The sequence below is a fragment of the Poeciliopsis prolifica genome, unplaced genomic scaffold (genome assembly GCF_027474105.1).
Source record: "Poeciliopsis prolifica strain line A6 unplaced genomic scaffold, Auburn_PproV2 SCAFFOLD009, whole genome shotgun sequence".
NCBI lineage: Eukaryota > Metazoa > Chordata > Actinopteri > Cyprinodontiformes > Poeciliidae > Poeciliopsis > Poeciliopsis prolifica.
The window spans coordinates 13,688,153-13,702,183 of record NW_026562384.1 but is presented as its reverse complement, the minus strand read 5'-3'; the positions used below and the strand labels follow the sequence as shown (position 1 = coordinate 13,702,183).

Here is a 14,031-nt window from a genome sequence, read left to right as displayed (position 1 = left end):
CCTTATTCTCACACGATCCTGCTCAGTCTCTATTTAAATGATCTCATACATACACTTTATGTTGCATTATTGCTCTGCTCTGTGTCCTATCTCATACACTGACACACACTTATATATCTGATATACTCAATGAGGCAATACTGCCTGATTTGTCGTTATCGTTCCACGGCTCAAATTATAATGTGCAGCTTGACCCATTTTGTGTCATAATGCGAGACACTGACATGAACGCCCGAGGTGCCACACCGTATAATGCAATTTTATCCAAGCTGTGCTTAAAAAAGGTTATTATATTCAGCTTCTCTTAGGATTGCATCAGCAAGATTTTCCTTCATGTCTGTCGTCTCATGCATGCCACTGAAGAACATCAAGTGTACTAAGTTGGATTTATTGCACGCTGCAGACAATATTTGCATCTTTTGCTGGAAATAGCTTGAAAAGATGGGCCAAGTTCATTTTAGGTTTATATATATTTCTTTAATTTTGTTTTATGAATGTCTCCATGACAAATAGAGGTATTTTCTCTGTAGGTATTATTAGTGCGTCTGTGGTAAATTACTGTAATTTATGGTGCAGTTATACCTCATTGTATCTATTTAACAGCCCTGCAAAGGGAATTACTGTCTTAAGTAAAAGTAGGTTAAAGCTTTAACTCTGTAAGGAGTTAAAGCTTACCTTCATTGTAACATTTATTTCATTCAGTATTTACAAGCCAGCTGATGTGTAGCATATTTTTAGGCTCACAAAGTCGACCCAAAACAAATTCCCTCTTGGAAAACAATCTAAACAGTCAACATAGATACGCATTTATAGACAGAGATGGTCCTCAGTCTGATGGTATTGACTTCCTTTTGAGACATTAACACATTAACACTGTTAGAGATACTTGTTATGCTGTAAAATGGCCTCATACTCCATTAGATGTGGTGTTTTCAGAGGTTGAGAGGGATTCAGGGGAATGTCTCTGTGGTTTCTGGTCAGCTGAGTGTGTAATGGTTCAGGCTGTATCACAACAATGTTCTTTTTTTCGTTCGACATCCTAAAGCAGCCTACTTCTCCTGCAGAAACTGTCAGAACCGACAGCTTGTACAGGATTAAGGCTCTATGATGGGATTTGCAAAGTATCTTTTAAGAATGCTCAGCAGAAAGTTTTGTTTAAGTGGTGGAGATGGGCTTTATTTTTAACCTGGTTGCTCAAACTCAATTTGTCAGCACGACAAGGCTTTGTAAAACCTAAAGAAAAACAGAGATGCTTTGCCTTCATATACATTAGAAGTGCCACTTTTATCTGAGATGGTGCTTAGTTCTGGTCTTGGATGTTATCTGAATGTCCTAGAATAGCGTTAACATTTCTGTGTTTATATAAGTCTTGAGTGCAAATCCGAGTACTTTGGGCCTTTAGATCCACTAATTAATTGAAAACTGATATATGGATGGTGCTTCAAGTACAAAGCTGCCTAAAAGCTAATTTGTTTTACTGCCATGCCTTCAGGAAGCACAAGAAAAACCCACTTTCAAAATAAAAGGCCATCGATGTTAAAAACTGAACCTGACACTAAACCAAAGCTGGTTCAGAGGGAATAATTGTTGCAGCTGTCATTTAAAAGTAATCCTGTGTGCAACTTTTCTACAACAAAATATACATTTAGAAATGACAAATAATTAAATATTTATTCAATATTTAGTATCAACTGAAAGAGCAATAAACAATGTTACTGTTTCAATAAATGCTAGTGTTATCACATTTGAAACATTATTCCAAGCAAATAAATTAACAATATGTTGAAAATGTTGCTACAAAAACTAAATTTGAGTTTTGTTTTTTTTTACAAAACAAACTTTCACAGTAATTGTACTTTGCTCTGAGGCTCTTCTTCTGGTCTCTTCATTTCTATTATGCACTACTTTAATTTACATTTTAACATTTCTTTCTTTTCATCAAAGCTTAGACTTTTTTTGTTATTTTCCAATCTGGATTTCAGAAATATTTTCAACGTAATATTGATTGAGTTCACGTTTTATTTATTTTTGCCAATTAGTGCAAAAATAATGACTAATATTCAGAAAACACCAGTTTTCCTGTGTATTTATTGGAGAATCCTTCCCTTCTTTCTGAAATTCAAACGTTTCCAAATAAACCATGTTACATAACACATTACATAAGCAACAAACAGAAAACACTTTGCTGTCCTTTGTTCAGCCTTCCTGTTAGGTGCTGAAATTCTTTATCTTTTGCTCTCTAATGCCTTAAATGAACTACAGACGTTTCTCCATGTGTAAAAAATAATGTTTTACTTTCAAAAAGCTTTACTTCAGCAATACAGCATATAAATCTACTAATCCAATTTCTTCTTCCAGTGGCATTTTCACAATTTGCCTGGTTTCACTTAGGTATCACTTCTTTGTGATAGAAAAAGACTGAATTGTGCAACTTTTTTTTTTTTTTTACATATTTCTCCCAATATTTTCAGTGTACTTGACATAGATCAAATTTCCTAGCCTGTCACAGCTACCTACTAGTTAATGACCTCATTTACGTTCAAAGGTTTAACTCATTTGATTTTGGCATCACGTTACTGGAAGTCTGTTTGTCTCCAGCTTTTAAAAAGCCTTTAGACTGCCACCAGCTGTTGCTGGAACAAGCAAAGAAGATTTATGAGGAATAAAACCAAAGTGAAAACACCTTTACACCTCGGCTACTTTTCTTCCTCATGACTGCTCATTTGCATACATTTGAATTCTAGTCAGCCTCTTCCCCGAGCTGTTGGAGACCTTGGCTCCTGTTGCTCTTTGCTTTGCTAATTTCCAGGCAGTCGGATGGTTACTGCAAGCCTGGTTGTGTGAATGTATCAAAATTAATTTCAACAAACTGGAAAAGAAATAATCAGATAACATTTAGTGCGGCCTGCTTGTCTCCGGTTATATTCCGGTTCACTTCAGTCTTTGGGATCCACCTTTATCATCAAACCAGTCTGCATGCGTGCACCTGTGTGTTCATCAGGTGTGAATGAGGCTGCAGGAAGCTTGAAAGCACATTCATATTCACTAAGATTCTGGAGCTGCTTTTGCCAAGGGGGCTGAGAGAAACCAATAAAGGGCTGTAAACACAGGTGCAGGAGAGAACTGCAATAAGATGAATTTCCTCCAAGTGCATTTTTCTTTCTTTCTTTTTTTTTTTTTTTACCTCAGTCATTATATTTCTTTTTTCATCTGTCAGCTTGTTTGTTTCTTAAGGCTGTATATGTATTTCATTTGTTTTAAGTTTTTTCCCCTTTGAAAGTTGTTTTTGTTTTAATTAATGGACTGTCCTCTGCTTTTAAAGACATTTTTTATCTAATCGCTCTGTAATCAATCTCTTACGTCAGGTAGAGCCTTTGCACTATTAGTTAATTTATCCTACAAGTAGCTCTGTCCTTTTTGACATGAGGACAGCAGCAAATTGATTCAGATTCTCGAGTGGACCAAATGAATGATGGCTAGAAATTAAATGACTGAAAGAGGTGTAATGGTGGTTAGGACAAGTGGGCAGAGGATGGAGAGGGAAGCTTGAGAGGGAGGAATACACAAACAGGTTACTCTGGGGGCCTGGGGGAATTGCAGGGGCTGGTGGAGGGGTGGGGGCGGGGGTGTGGGCTCCGAGAGCGAGGAGAAGGAAAGAAAAATAAGATGGAGTGATGGAGAAAGCACAGACGGAAGACTGGTTCAACACAGCTGAATTTAAAGTAGATTGTAGCCCGTTTCCTTCATCATCATTACTCCTGTCTCCTAACATAATCCACTGAGAGAAGCACACACACCCACACACACGCATCCGCACGCACGCGCATGCAGATGAATAAACACTAGTTTTTTGGCTGTGCCAAAACCAGCTGAGAGCTCATATCTTATCTGGGTTTCCTCTCATAGCCAACTTCTCCTCCTCTATCTGCCCGGGTTTTCAGCATTTAGCTCCTGCTCTTTCACTGATCCATCAATCTGCTCCCCTTCTCCAACGGGTCCGACTCCCCCTTTAGTTTTATCACTTACCTCCTTAAAAAGACGAAGCGCACTCCATCCTGTTGTTTTTCTCTACGTTTCCAGCAGATTTAGTCCCGCATCTCTCTCTTCTCCAACATCAAGTCTCTTTCACTTCGTCTCTGCCTCTAACACTCACTCACTCAACCTCCATCACCCCTCCCTTTCGGAGCCCTTCCTCCGTCCCCCGACACCTCGCTCTCTCCTCCTCCTCCTCCGTGTCAACTTACCATCCCTCCTTCCATCTCGCCCCTTTTTTCTCTCTGGTTGTAGTTGTATAACTTATCACCCTGATCTCCTTCCCCACTCGATAATTGGTGTATGTCAGCAGCAGATGCAAGCCTGCTTTATTTAGCGGCTCAGTATTAGCTATTCCAATTAGTCATCTAATACCAGTAAGAAGAAGAAACTGTTGGCCTCCACGTACCGGAGTGCCGTGGGAGAAGATGTTTGCCGTGCACCAACAACGGCGGCCGGCTTCTTCTTCTGTGCGCAACCGGGCAGAGGGTGCTTGTGGGTATTAACAGATGGCGAAACACTTTCCCTTGAGTATCAGCATTATTCTGCCTCTCTCTAATTAACTAGGTTTCAGTAACAAACCTTCGGCTTCACTGTCCCCATGGTTACCCAAACACTGAACCGTGGCTGGCTGCATTTGGATGTGCGTGTACGTGTGCGACTGCAGGCGAGCGCTGTGTTTGTCCACACACATCTTAGTGTTTGCACCCTCCCGTGTGTGTGGGGCTTCGTCTCTGTCCCTGCGTGATTGTGCATGCACATGGAGTATCTTAGTTGCTTTGATGCCTTTGTTCCCCCACAGGGCTCGGAGGCTGGTTCTGTCTCAAGCACCTATGTATCTGCGCAGAGAGCAGCAGCATTAAATAGGATCATTGCACATTTATCAAAGGTCTATTGTACCCTGCAGGAGACAATTTTAATAATTTTATAATCCTATGAATAATGATTGTAAGGGGGATTTAATTATAATGTTTTTTGTGACAGGAAAGGTAAAGGTAGAACATGGAGTTAGTTCACCTTCTATGAGACAGGATGTTGGGAAAGCTTTTTTAACCTCCTAGGCAGTTAACTACGGGCATGATTAGTACACAAAAGGACAGCAAAGCATTCAATTCGACATTAAGAGTGTGATCCGTTTTACATCACACCGAGGTTAAAGTGGAGACGAGCATTAGGCAGGGAACTTGGGTGATTTTGCTCTTTTCACTCTTGGATTTGAGCTGAAAGTATGATAATGCACTGGAGTGCTTGCGAGTTTACCAAAATTGAATGAGAGCACCATGGCTGGCATTCACCAAACAGCTGCAATGTAATAGCAAAAGTCACTCATGTGTGACAGAGTAAAACGGCTCATATTTGCAACAGACAGGCTCAGATTTTTATGGAGTGTCTGACGACATGAAAAGAATCTGTGCATGAATAAATTTCTTTCCCCTGTTTCACCTCCTCCTGTCTCGGTTCAGTCACCTCTTGAAGTGTCTGTCCAATTTGCACTTAACACCATCTACAAATACAGTGTACATGCAATTATCATGGGATGGATGTTTTCATTATTTTTGGCATTCTAAAGCTTCATTTGAGCTGTGCTTTTTGCCATTGTAGTATTAGAATACAAACATGCAACTTTAGGGAAGAGTCTCGAATTTCCTCTGGGTCCACAATATACACATTAGCCCAATTATATGTGTACAAAAAAACTCAGTTAGCAACTGCATTAATACAAACTAGATGTTGCCACCAAGAAATAATTTCGTAACTTTGAGACCGGAAGTTATGTAATTGGTTCTGTGGTTCTTATGGAGCTTATGTCAGTGTGGTCTGTTTTAAGGTTTTTTTGAAAGACTTGTCTTAAAAATTGCTGTCTTTTAAATTGTTTCTGTTCTTGACAGCCCATCTGGAGTTGTGTGTTGCAAGTTAGTGAAGGATACAAATGTTAGAGTTGAGTTTTTGCTTGTACTGAACACTGCCATTCAAATAAACAATAAAAAATAGAACGTGGCTCATTATTTGACCACTGTTCTCAGTTGCTTTGGTCGACCTCGTCTGAATTCATTGATATCATTTGATTGGTTGAGGAAGTCTTGCTTGGTTCAAAATCAGTGTTGATGTGTGTTTAGGACCATTGTCCTGTTGGAACAACCATTCGTCAAAGTTTCTAACTCGCAGTGATGCTCCTGGATTGATACTTTGAAACTGCAGTCAGTATTGTCAACTAATATTATACCTGGGCATTTTAGCTTCTCAAGCTGCTTTTCTGCTGAATATTTTACATTTTACAAAAAAAAAAAATTAGTGTACAGATTAATTGTCTATGAATAATTTGGGGTTATATTCCAGAAGAAAAATCCACAAATAGGTGAATTTGAGAATACATGGACAGTTGGAGTTTCACTGCCTTTTGGTAAAATATTGCAACAGCAATCAGCAGTAAACACATTTTTAAGTTCTTCTCCATCTCATGTCATTACTCTGATTCCAGCGCTTTTTTTGACCTTTACCATTTAGGACACCATCATTTCTGCCAGGTTTGGACTTCTACTGCATCCTATTTAAAAATCTAATCAATCGGCCACTGCTGCTCCATGCTGATGTTCTGTCTGCAGCCCAGTGTCCAAAAACTGTCCAAAGAAATAAAAATAAAGCACAACTAGTTCCAACAATAATATTGAGATAGTAATTTGTTTATATGTAGCCCGTTATTTAAAAAAAACACCTTTATCACTAACAAGCTCAAAGTTGTTTAAATATTTTTGTGATTGTATGCATGAGTTTGATTTTGCTTGTTTAATTTCAAACATACGTATTAAAGAAAATCCTGCTGCACTGAATACTGTAAATGAAAGACTCCCATGCAAACATGCATTCATTTCCTGCCCCACAACAACCTCTGCGTTCTGGCTTTCATTTTCTGGTCTTGATTCATCACCCAGACCGAAGGATCAGCAGGTTCTTTGTATGCTCCAACATGCACAAAGTGAACGTTTGGTGTTACGTCTGGGGAAGTAGAGGGCAAAATGTCAGCCTGATCCACAGGTGCTCATTTCCATCTGCACTGTGATTCATAAAGGAAACTTTTCGTTAAGACATGCATGCGCACACTTTTCTAAATCTCATTATTCTTTTTAGAACATGATATTCTGAGCTTGTTAGAGAAAATGTCTTTAAACTGTTTAAAAAAAGCAAAAGAAACCACCTTTACCCTTATTTTTAACATTGTAATGGTGCTATCACACCTACAGTGATAATGGAAGTGACTCATCTTGCTTTTTTTATTCTTTTCAGTTAAAATATTCATAATTTTTAGACTTTCAATCTGACTAAAATTCTCTTGTTTTTGTTCGGTTTACATTACCAAAATTTTTCTATTTGCCACATGCCACAATAATGAAATAGTTATGACTTTTCAAAGTCAGAAGTTTGCACATATTTTTTTTTTGTATCGCCTAACAATCGTCTCATAATAGTTTGCAGGAAATTTGTCCTGTTCCTTCTGAAATGAAGCGACGGAGTGAGAATGTCTTAATATGTTGATTCAATATTTCCACATATTGTTTGTTCCTCCACTCCCATACTTAAAAGCTGGCATGGTGTTCAAGCTTCCCCCTTTTTCATCCAAATATAACAATGTTATGTCCGAACACTTCAATTATAGTTTGATGAGAACACAGGACATGCCTCCACACGTCAAAGTCTTTGTCCTGGAGTGCCCCGTCTGGCATTTTTATGTTGCTACTGAAATAATCCCTTCTTCCTCTTTGATTGGCCTTTTAGTTTCACTGAGTAAACTAATGTTCTGCCTTAATCTTCAGCTAACATCTTCACAAGGTCCATTGCTTTTTTCCGAAGGCTGATGTCCACATTTGGCACCAAATCACATTCATCTCTGGTGCACAGAACTCGTCTAGCAGCAAAACAGCATGATGTTTGGATATTCCAGCTCTGTTTGTACTTCATGATTGAAAAGCAGAATAAAGATTGCACCTATGGGTATCTAGAAAATAGATCTTCAAATGAACAAAATTTTTAAATTTAATTTGGATTTTTCCATGATTTCGGACATTAAGCAGCAGGTTGAGGCTTTGGCTTAAAACCACATACATGGTTGCATCTCAGTTTAACTTAGAAAATAAGTTTACAAAGACATTAAGGCAACTAAATACTGCTCATATAATAGAAGGGAAAACGTAGGTTTATAAGAAAATTGCCGTTTATCAATGAATCATTAGTTGATTAAGATCAGTAAACTTTAAATTAATTCATTAATTAATTCAAAACCATTCATTTGCATTCCTACTTTACTACTTTGACTGCTCCCTTTTCTACCATTACACTTTTAGAAATGTCTGTGGCCAAGAAGTGGAAAAAAGGCCTGAATTTTCCTTTAAGGGTTCAGCAAGCTTCAGACTAAGTAGGTCATACTTGGTGCTGTCCAGCCATATCTGAAAGCAGCAGTGTTTACAGCAGTCACAGCCTCCCTATGGTGTCGTCAGGCTGCTTTCATAATGTCTGTCCAAGAACTCAGTCTTATTTTCTAAGTCTTTGTTGTGTTTATTCCGAGAGCACAAAGTGTGCCACTCCTTGCTCTTTCCTCCAACCATGCAAAATTTGATGCCCTAAAAAAAGACAAAAATAACCCGACTTATTGTAAAATCAATGTAAAAGTGCACTATGAAGTGGTTGTCTCTAAGTGTATGTAGCTTCATTTCTAAGGAGATGCTTCTAATCATGACACCATTTGCTTTTATCAGCCTCCCTGAAGAGCAGACAAAACATTTCAGAGTTTGTTCTCAGGTCTTTGAGAAATCAAAAGGAGGCCTTCATGAGAACCTTAGAAAACCTTAAGGCAACAGTCACAAAATCTGTCATATTATTAATATATTAGCCTTTGTACTAAAAGAAAATCTGTCCCTTGATGGGCCTTCTGAACTCATAACGAGATGGAGGATAATATAAGTTGAACTTACATTCACTGTAATTGCCAGGGCACAGAGCACAAAAGTAGGGGAGAAAACACATTCCCACATTGTGAGAGAGCCGCTGCTCTCATTTAATACCAGTCACAGAATAATTCAGTCTGAGTGACTGTACTGCAGCAATATTAGACACAAAAAAAGAATTTTCATTTCTCGTCTCTGGGTGTGCTTTCTCTCCACATGTGGAATGAGAGATTTTATGAGCTGTGAAATTGGAAATTTGTTCAAAACTTGATAAAGTCTGTCGATTATCGACATCAATTTAAGTAAAACAGGAAGTATGATCATGTCCAAACCAATATACGATCAGTATTTTGTTTAATAGATATTTCCAGACAGATTTGTTGGCATCTCTGGTGAAGACATGTAATAAATCTTAAAATAAATGTGACATTTTACACAGAAGCATCTTCTCACAGAGAATTTTAGAGAAATCTAGCCTTTAATTTGAGGACATTTATTCAGTTGAGTTAAAAATTAAAAAAAAGAAACACTTCTCTTGAGAAATTTGTATTTTAAGAAAATCACTAGTGGCAAATTTAATGGCACCCCTGCTGTCAATACTTTGCAAAGCCCAGTTTTGCCAAGAGGATAGCGATTGGTTTCCTCTTATCGCTGGTCATAAGCCCGGAGAGTACAGAGAGCAAGAAATTCCTGAACATGCCACCTTCTACAGTGTCTATTAATAATCCAGATGGATGAGCCGACTTATGCTCTCCTCCATTCAGATCACCCCACACAGTTTCTGTAGGATTTGTCTCTTGAAAATAAGCTCATTTTAGTCGGGTTAAGCGTTTCTGTCTTGATCTGAGCGTCTCCTTTGGTCTTGATGATGGACTTAATCAGCCATATTCAGTTTGCTGACAGAAAGCATCAGCTTTTTGTTGGAAATGTCCTGGTATTTCTGAATGTCAATGATGCCCATCAGTGTTCCCAAGGGCTTTGGTAGAGAAACAGGCTCATAGCATCACACTTCTTCATTGGGCATGATGTGTTTCTCATGTAAAATAAAGTTTTTTAAACAAGACATCACCCTAATACTCAATTCACACTCTTACATTCCTGCCTTTCAAGAGGACAATGTGCCTTTGGTAAATAACTTTTGAGCATCATACTTTAAGCATTTAAACCTGCACTGTTCATGCTATGTTCACCAGTAAAGCTCATAACTGCGACTTGGGTATTGTATCAGTGATTCTCTCACCTCAGCATGCTGCATGCATGAAACTGAAATAACTGTCAGCATTTTTTTCTTGCATCAAGCTAAGAACATAAAAAAAAAATAAAACAAATATTTGACTTATTTCTAAAAGTACTCACATTTTCCTCACATCTACTTTAAGGACCTAATTAAAAATATTTACAGCTTACAACACATTTTAAGCTGTATAAAAATAGTAGTTTAAATAAATACATTTTACAATGATATGTATTACACATGCAGTGCTGTAAAAATATACAGATTCCTTCTGCTTTTTTGTCACTTAAGTATTTCAGCTGATAGCCAAATTTTGATATCATAAAAACATAGCCTGATTAAATACAAAAAGCACTTTTCAAATGGTAGCTTACATTTTCTCAAAGAAAGAACATTATCACAATCTGAAGCATTAAACCTAATGGCATCTTGCAAAACCTATTTTTATCCATCCACATCGTAACCATTATGAGCATGAATGGTTTATTATGGGTCAAACCACAACATTTCAGTCAAATCTCGGTCCTCACTTTGTCTGGGCCACCTGAATTGAATTGAACTGAACCAATAAAGCAGGCCATCATCACACTTCCACCAACTTTCTCCAAATCTGGATGTAACATGGTATTTCTGTGATTTTAAAGCCTTCTTTATTTTGCTGTGCACATTCTTTTCAATGTATTGATTATTGATTTGACTGTGATCAGGCCTGGGTGTGGCTGGTTTATTTTAACACAGCTTAAAAAACAAAAACAAAAAAATGATTTAACAAGTTTGGTAAATACTTTTCCGATAAGGCCAGTTTGGTTTGTATGATTAGTGAACTCATTTGTATTGATTTAGTTACCTTAGTCTGATTTTTAAAATTGCCTTGATTATCTGAAACGCTTACATGTGCTTAAAAAAAAAACAAAAAAAACAACAAAATCTGCAAGGGAGTGAATACTTTTTCAGTGTATTGCAACAAAAATCCCCATGTTCATCTCAGTGCCCCACAGTTTTATTGCTGTGAAGGTTTTCTGCTTGTATTTTGGCTCCTTTAATAGATTGTTGTTGTTCAAACAGACATGAAAGGTGGCAAAGGGAGTCGGGAAATGACATGCACCACAGACCCAGCTGCCCAGGTGTGAAACTGGGACTCGGCTGTCAAAGGTGTTTTCATTCAAGTAGTCTAAACTCTAAGCCTCTCAACATATTGGTTGCCTTGCAGCATATACTTATGGAGGGTTTTTTTTTTTTTTGTCTTTGTCTGCATCTGTTTCATGAGATTATTTTTATTCAGCAGCTTTACAGTCCTGCGTTTTATCTCTCTGCACTAAATGTTACATACCTTTATTTAGTATTTATTCCCAGGCTGTAAAACAGCAAGAGTTTCATTCACCTCAGCAGTCACAGCTGGTGACTGTGAAGACTTTTCACCTTAAATAACCCAGTTCCAAATGCAAGTCAGAAAACCAGTAGGATTTACTAATTATTGCGCTCAGTGACCTGAGCCCAACTGGTATATATCACCAGTATAACCCAACAACAATGCATTTCCCAGTTTTTAATGCATTCAACTACCAGTCTAGCATTTTGGTTTCTGTGCATCAGATTAGCTGAAATCCAAACCTTGGAGTCACAAAAATTGGAAATAACCAGCACTCTAAAAATACACAAACATTTTAATACAGTAAAAATAAACCACCTTTCGCTACATACCGTTGTCAGCTTGCTACAGATCTGACAATGTGTCTATATCCAGATTAAAACGTTTCTAAGCCAATCAGAGACAAGCTAGGCAGTTAGCCCCAAAAAAGAGACATCTATGATAAACCAGCATATGCATTGAAAACAGTAATAAACAAGATTCTATCAAATTCAAGCTCATATAAGTGCATAAAGTCAAAGAAAACAGTTCAGCAGCAGCTCCTCATTAAGTTCTTTAGGGTTACTATCTGTAAAGAATGGATCCAAAATGCTTCCCTTTATAGCAAGCGCTTAAGAGTAGATATGGCAGTTCATACCTCATTACTGCAGCTTTCATCACGTTTTAATGTGTGGTTGCCAAATTAGTTTGAGGTCAGGGTTAGTAAGTATCTTATGACTTTTCTACCTAGAAATGTTGCACCTAGGGGAAGGTCTGATAATTTTCCCAACTTAGAAGTTGGAAAGTCCAGTAAATTTGCTGTAGTTTTTCACCTAAGAAAAACTAGCTTCTTAATTACCTCAGACAGCAGTGTTAAACGACTATATTTAAAAGCAGAAATAAATAAAGTAAATAAAGTCCTCGACTGTCAGTACTCATCGGGCAAATTAAGTATACTCTTGCTGCTTTCATGGGAGGAAAGAAGAGGCCAGGTGGTTCTAATTAAATATCATCAGTGTAAGCATTTCTGTAAATTCAGGACATTCGGCAATGGTCTACTTTGATGCATACAGGCGTGTGATAGCACAATGTCAAATGTGACACTGTTTGGATAAGAATGAGAGAAAGAACATCATTTAGACATATGACATTTCAGTAGAGCTCTAACCTTTAATATTTATTTCAAACCAAACACAACAAATCAGCACAAACATTTCACAGCCATTCGGTCGTGGTTGAAACAAGTATTCCAGAGTCAAATATGAGTCCATCAGTCAAGTAAAGTTTGGTCAAAAGATGATTTTATATGCTTAGACATTACAAAGATCCCAAAAACTCACAGTAAATCAACAGCAGAGTGCCTGAAAAGATAAAAATGTTGTTGTGGGAACTGAAGGAAAGCAGTGCAGAAATGATTGTCTGAAAAACTCAATGAACTCAAACACTGCTGCAAAGCAAAATGGGCCCGAAAATATCCACAACCTGGTGAGAGACAGAAAATGAGTACCTTAGGTTATTACCTCTGTAGGTGTACTTCGTTTTCCTAATGCTCTACATTACATCTGGGCTCCTTATGAGCCAAATGATCTCGTTAAACAATTTCCCTGTAGAAATTTAATTAAGTTAAAATACCTGTTATGGTTGTATAATGGTGTTTAACACCTGGGACAGTGCAGCATAGTGTTATTCTTGCTCAGATGCAACCTTGACTTTGGTGTAATGTTTGGTAAATATAATGTTGACTTTGGTTGTAAACACAACACAGTGATGATGTTCACCTCACAAATTCACATTTCTGATTGTAAAATCTGCAATTTTCAGCCTTTTTAGCTGTAAAGTAATGCATTTTTATTCTTTCTCGCTTGCAATACTAGTTGTGCAACATTATTGCTGCATATTTCAAACAAGTGTTGAGATTTTTATCGTTCGTAGATGAAACATCAGGCTGCAGCCCACATTAAGAATTAAAATAAGTTTTAAGGCAGAAAACGAGGTATTTACTGGTAATGAGGCAGCACAGCTTGATGTTTGAATAATCTTCAGACACGTGTAGAATTAGCTCCTCTTCCTCCTGCCTTAAAAACAAGTTTCCTGATACAACGCACAGTCTCAGCTGGCTCAGAGCCTGCTGGCAAGTGGTATCTAAAACGAGGGATGTCCCCTGTGTTTTCTGACACATCTCTCTAACCGCCTCTCGCAGTGAGATTATGTGCTTATCAGATTATGCTAACATGGTCACATCAGTGTGGATGTGATGCAAAAACACCAGGAGCCACCCCCAGAAAAACATGATTTTTCTGAGTTTTTGGTTAGGTTTGGGTTAACTGACGGCACTGCAGCTGTCCATGGGCTACTGTTGCTGACTCCACACGTTTTTTTGGTTATGCGTGTGAGAAAACACTTGGGTATCGCATATGTTGAAAGCAGCCACAGCCAGGCTTATCACCCTGCCAGCAGTTTACACTTTTAAAGCTGTGCAG

At 37.9% G+C, this 14,031-nt stretch overlaps 2 protein-coding genes across 4 annotated transcripts in view; one reads left to right on the top strand and one right to left on the bottom strand.

The window, feature by feature from the left end:
- The window catches only part of flrt1b (fibronectin leucine rich transmembrane protein 1b), a 51,509-nt gene extending 47,380 nt beyond the window's left edge, over positions 1-4,129 (bottom strand). For both annotated transcript variants that reach the window (XM_055034151.1, XM_055034153.1), the window contains exon 1: positions 4,027-4,129. The gene's annotated coding sequence lies outside the window, so the exon portion shown is untranslated. The remainder of the gene's footprint in view (positions 1-4,026) is intronic.
- macrod1 (mono-ADP ribosylhydrolase 1) overlaps positions 1-14,031 on the top strand; it is a 168,760-nt gene that overhangs the window by 72,954 nt on the left and 81,775 nt on the right. The window lies entirely within an intron of this gene.